The sequence below is a fragment of the Falco naumanni genome, chromosome 7 (assembly GCF_017639655.2).
Source record: "Falco naumanni isolate bFalNau1 chromosome 7, bFalNau1.pat, whole genome shotgun sequence".
NCBI lineage: Eukaryota > Metazoa > Chordata > Aves > Falconiformes > Falconidae > Falco > Falco naumanni.
Window position 1 is genome coordinate 35,317,232 of NC_054060.1, and position 6,379 is coordinate 35,323,610.

Below are 6,379 nucleotides of genomic sequence, written 5' to 3' on the forward strand. Positions count from 1 at the left end.
CAGGAGACAGTGGATATTGTTCTGATTGAAACCCATTTACTGTATTTTAGTGACAAGAAACCTGTTGCCCTGAGGCCAGCACAGGAGTCTGCCTAAGGGTGTCCAAGGACATATTAGGGAAAATGCTATTAAAACTGTTCTCTTGTAAACTGTCACTTTTGCAAGAGGAAGGTCTGTGCAGGTATTTTTGTACTGACTTTGGAACTCCATCAGATGCTACGTGCACAGGGGCTCGTTCAGACAAGACAGAAATAGGCCATATTATACTCAGCCAGTAAAGACCTTCCAGTTCAAGCCCAGTTTCTAAATTCTTAAAAATTCTTAAGTTCTTAAAAATTCATGAGGCAGAGGAGATGTCAGTATACCTTACATTTTCCCTGTCACCATGGGAAATGAAGCCTACATAATGTGAGAAGCTGGATCCAGGCAACAAGAACCAGAAAGTGTTTATTGTGGCCAGTGCTGCATGTGGATGTATTCCCAGTCACCAGCCTGCGTAGCAGAGCAGACCAGCCTCACTTGCACAGGCTGTAACAACCAAGCATGCGTTTTCACTGCAGTCTCTCCAGCAGAGGCTGGAAGAGGTTTTTCTGGGTAGCTGGTGAGGAAGTAATGTTGCTTTTGAAGCCAAAAATAATTCTTGCAGACAGACAACATAATCTGTAACAGGCCCATTACTTCACTGCTATTAGACAATACTGGTGAGATGCAGTTCATGACGCTCTTGAAGATTATGCTGGATTATTAGATCAGATTAGATTAGAACATCTTCATGGATATTGAGGTCAGAAGGGCCATGGGGAGAGGGGAAGATAGTCTGATTTTCTGCATATCCCACAGGTATTCTTTGTGGGGAATTGCCTCATTTCTCCTTTTCTTTACATCCCTTTTTCATTTACTTCGGCCTGCCCTGCGTGGGTATTGATGCCAACCTTTTTCTAGTTGTGTCATTGCTATTGAGATCAAACTGCACTGTGCCAGACAGTGCCACAAATAGCGCTACAGCACCTTGAAAGCAGGGCGCATTTCTGTGTTCAGAAGGAGACAGAGTGGCTGACTCTTGGCAGAAAGCCCGCTGCTGGTTAATTGGAAAAAGAGTTTTGAATCAAGTTGGTATTTTTTCTTTAAACAAGACATCTCAAATGGAGTGTTTAGCATCAAAGAATCAAGCAGAGTGGCACAGAAATAGCAGCAAGAGCATCTAATGAGGCAGAGAACAAGACTTCTGACCCTAGTGAAGCTAGCAAGGGAGACAGCATTTCCAAGTTGTCGTCTTTGAGCACAGGGGAACATTTTTCCTCATGACTTTTCTATTTTCCAGGAAAAAGAGAAGCACAGTGGTAGTATGGCAACAGAACAAAAACTGTTGTACTAGAAGGAACCATACTTATCTAGCCAAATATCTTCTCGTTGACACTGGTGGGCTCTGAATCAGGCTTACAAGAGTATGAACAGCACATCATGATTTTGCATTTAACACCTCTCCTCCACCTCTCTCCCCAGGAAGTCCTTCTGTGAGTAGCCCTGTTGCTGGCTGGCACTGATGGGTATTTGCTCTTCTGGGCTGGGATTAGGATGGCAGGGACTTGCATGGAGCCCAAAATAAAATTTGAGATCCAAACTCCCTGAGATTGGAGGAGTTTGGATCTCACTCTGGACTTTATTGTTTACACTTTCTTTTCATGGCCCGGATTTGTCATACAGAGTCAGTCTCTAATTGCAAACCCAGTCAACAAAGATCCTCTCTGACTTGTTCTCTTTTCCAGCTGACCATAGCAGTACAAATCCCTCCGTCCTCTGCTGACACCAAGAAACCCAGTGGTGGGCAACTGAGCGGTTGTAAGTGGCAGTGAGGGACGTGGTGGTACCAATGTAGATCATGCTGTACACTTACCCTGTTGGTTGTGGAAACATGTTATAATCATATTTCTGCTTGTGGATAGTACCTTTATGCAGTGGGTGTGCATTTGCCACACTTGTTCTAACAGACATCTTGTAAGGGTTTCTAAAAGCTTCTCATACTATTTTTATAGCTAAGGTGAGGGGTTTTTTTCCCTGCTTTGGGGACTGCAATCCCAGACAGTGTTCCCAACACAATCATCAGGTATGCACACTGCCAAGCTGCATGATAAGGATGGATGTCCTGTATCACTCGCAGCAGGTCTTTTTTGTCACACTGAACTTTTCTCCACTGCTCTCTGCTGGTGCTGAGGGCCTGAGGGGTTACACTCAGCTACCTGCAGAGCAAGAGCTGGCTGATCTTGCATGCCCTCTGTAGATTCAAATGGAACCTATTTGCACTAACAAAGTATGGATTTATTCATCCCTTTGCAATAAAAACCAGAGTCATTTTAATATGCTTTCACGGAATAACTGAGTCAATAATTCTGCAATAAGAGCTCTGCCCTCTGTTCCTCGGAAGGTGTTCTCTCTGGCACATATATCTGCATTTCTGTTGTGAAGAACCCTGTACAACTTGCCCACACACTGCTTACCAAGGGTGTTGTAATGCTGTGTAGGCTGATGCAAAATGTTCCTTCACCCACAGATCCCTGCCTGCCTTTGCCTTAAAATGTCATTGAGAAACTAACGAAGAAGCTTATTAGAGAAGCTTCTCTCCTAGGAGTCCACTCCAGTGTGTACCCACTCACCTTTAGGTAGCAAAGGTAATGCTGGGCCAGAAAAAAAGTATCCTACAGCAAAGCGCGCTCCTCTGATAGAGCTCAGTCTACTAAATCAGGGAAGAGAAATACCTAAGTGAGCATGAGGAAGCTTTCGCTGCAATCATCACAAATGCTTTTTTCAGTCAGAATATGCTGAATAAAACTAAATGTCACAGGGTGAATCAGAAAGCCAGCAGGGAGGTGGTGATTATTATGCTTAAACATTTTCTGAGCACTTCTGGAGAGCACTACTGAGTAATTTTTTGGTGATGGTGGTGTGGGATGGGCTGGGAAGCAACACGAAAGTCTGTGATACCCACAGACACAGGGTAGCTGCTTGTGCAGCCCCCCACTCCCCTGGCTAAGCCAAAATCACCATGGGGTTGTGGTGGCTGCATCCAGCTTACTCTGGACTTTGGGGGATGATGGCAATATGGTAGCCAAAGGCTGTCTGGGACAGTGACCCAGACGTCTTGGCAGTATGCAAATATGACTGAAAGTCAATTATCTTACTCCATAAATAGGGGCAGCCCAGGGCCTGGTGAGCTCTCCTGCATGGCGGTGGGCTGTGTGCCAGGATCTCCCCCTGAGTAGGGTGCCTCTCAGGGTTACACCTTGGGGTTGAGAGATTCCTTGCCGCAACATATCCTCAGTAAGTGATTAAGTGTGCTAAACTGAAATCTTAGCTAAGTGATTGATTGTGCAGGTATAATCCCTTAGACATAAACTGTTGACCAAGTCTGGAACTAGGACTGGATCCAGCTACATGTAGACTCCTCTCTGAGAAGCAGTTTAGAAAGCAAGGGTGTACAGGAGGCTTGTCCTGATGGCTTGTCTGACCCTGTCCTCTCTGCAGTAAATAATCAAATGTACCTTGCCATCGAATCTTGTTAAGCCACTGTCGCATTTACTGCTGGAGTTCATCAACTCACTATTTTATATCAATAAAGTATGTCATTGCTTCTCTCTTACGAGTGAAGAGCATGACTCCCATCTGTGATAAGCCCCAACAGAGCTGCACAGCCAGAGGTGTTGAACTGGCAGCTGAGAAGCCTGCTGCATGATCCCATCTCTGCTGCAGAATTAGTTTGAAAAGTGATGGGGTATTTGCTGGCCATTCAAAGGAAAAGCACATGGACCTTTCATTGCACACCATATACCAGCGTGCTTCTGCTGCTGAGCATAGGACTCCCGCCCTGCAAGGGCAGAAGCTGCAAGTGATGCGGGAGGGTCTGAAGGTCAAACATCAAACATGGGAAAAGTGGGACCCAGGGGTTTCTATCAAAGCATCTAAATCAGAGGCTGAAGAGACAAGAGGGATTTTGACAAAACAGATCCATAAAGGAGCAGTCTTCCCTATCGCTCAGTCCTGCATTTTCATTTATTTATGCTTTTCTCCCATGTTGATAACAGCCCAGCCTGCTGCTGGAGTCAAAACTGAATCTTCAATCAAGCAAACCAACAGCCAATAAAACACTCCTCAGCAGAAACCGTTTAATTTTCTTGGTAACATAATGCAACACAGTGATAGCAGGGAGGCGATCTGTCATTGCCACAAAGGTGAACTCCGCTTTTCAGCAAAAACTATCATCGCTGCCTTCCCTTCCCTCGCAGTGCCTGCGCTGTAGTTGCATGGATCCGATGGCTCTTGAAGGCACCTCCTGCAGAGGCATGTCTCATGCTGCTTGCTGCTGTGCCTTCCGCAGCAGCAGCTCCCACTCGCCTTGCTTGTCTGCTGGTTGCATTACGATAATGTCAGGCTTGATCATTTCCAAGTCTTATTCATACAGTGTTTGTTGTGTTTCAGCAGAAATATGGTGGAGCTCAGTGATGTACGTACTGAACTCTTTGAAAGGGCCAGTTTCACCAAGTTCAAAACAGCTGTGAGCTGGCAGCAAACTCTCAGCAGATAATGCACGGAAGAAGGGGAACAGTTTAAGGATGTTTTACTAGAGACCCAAACCCCCACAAGTTCACCACAGAGAGGGAAAGCCAGGCTTGCTTTAACCCGCCAGATTTGCGGGGGCTGGGAAAGGAAGGATAGGCACCATTGGCAGCAAGCCAGCCTCCCTTCATCAGGGCTGCTACAGAAGAGGGGTGAAGGGCATCCCTGGCGTGGTGGGGATGTGGTTCAGAGAGTTTGTGGGCAGAGCTGCTGTACTTCCCATGGGACCTGCTCTCGCCTTCTCTGGCAGGGCCCAGGTGTGCCATGGAACAAAATCCTGCTGCAAGCCCCTGCGGAGGGGGCTCAAGGTGGGCAGTGCATTCTTGGTTGCAGCTGGACATCACAGGAATGAGAAAGGGAGAGGAGACCGTTGGGACACGGCTGTAGGAACAGCACAGGTCACACAAGAGCCAAGAGCCCAGGGCAGGAGCTGAGGTGCGACGTCCTGCTCTGCACACCTTGTCATCACCACACACGCCCAGGCACATGGAACTGTGCACCAGCACCAGCGACCCTGTTGTTTGGCTGGCAAGCTCCCCATGTGTGGCAGCTGCAGAGAAAATCCACCCTAATAAAATGCTTCCCTGCAGTAATTGGATTTCCACTGTAAATGAAGTCATTACGCTGATTGTCCTTGCACTTTTGAAGATGAGACAATGCCAGTGAGTGGAAGCTCTGGCTGATGGACCCATTTATGTATCTCTGCAGCAGGGAGCCAAGCAAGGGCCTTTCCTGGCTCAGGAGAGCAGGGGCTGGTGTTTGCAAGGTCAAGATGGCCACATGGCCCCAAATGCTCATGGCTCTGTTCCAAAAAATGGGCAGGGGAGAGGCTGTAAAGTGGTTTGTGCAGCAACCAGAGGAGTTTCCAGGTCTCAGCTACAGTGGCATTCTGGGCACGGTGTGCCATCCCTGTCCGGGCTAAGCTGCAGGCACTTCCCTGTCTGTGACCAGAGAGCTTCTCGGTGAAGGGCTGGCTGTGTCTAGCATTGGGAACACAGAGGTCTCCAGTCTACAGGGATGAACAATGGGAGAGGGAGCAGGAGAAGGGTGTGTACCCTCCACAGAGCTTGCTGGTTTTGGAGCCATGGTGCCCTCAAGGGAAAAGAGGTGAAGGCAATTTTAGGAGACTCTGGGAACACCCACAATTCAAGCTGGGACATGAGCAGGGCTTTGTCATCATGGTTCGATCAACACCACATTTCTGCCTGTGCCATCTCCTCCCCCTTTTGTTTTTAAGGTTCTTTAGTCACATAGGAAAATGTCACGCTATAAAAAACTCATGGAACAAAACCCAAAGCCCAAGTGAAAAGAAAAATACAGCTGCAATTCTGAGGTAACTTTTCAGGTTGGCTGCAACCAAAATTCTTCAAGCAGGTCTCAGGAACCAGGGCACACTGCGCAGTGCTGCTAGGCCAAACAAAGATGCACAATTGGAAACAGAAAACAAAATGCCATTTGAGACCAAGATGCCTGGTTGGATTGGGGACAGATCAAATTAATCTAAATCAGTGATTTGAATCATCATGTAAATCAACAAGTGAAAACTATTGGATTGAACAACAGAGAAATCTTGGTTTGCCTTCGTACCTCATTTCTTTCTAGTGAGAATTTATTGCAATCAGTGGTGCAGCTGATGAAGGACACTGATCAGGAGCCACAGCAAGTCTCTGCTCCCTGAGTGCTGCGTTTTGCTGAGAGGGGCAGTGTGTTCAGCTAAAACACACCTGGAGGCATTGCTCTGCTTCGGCAGGTGTTTATTCTGTGGGATCAC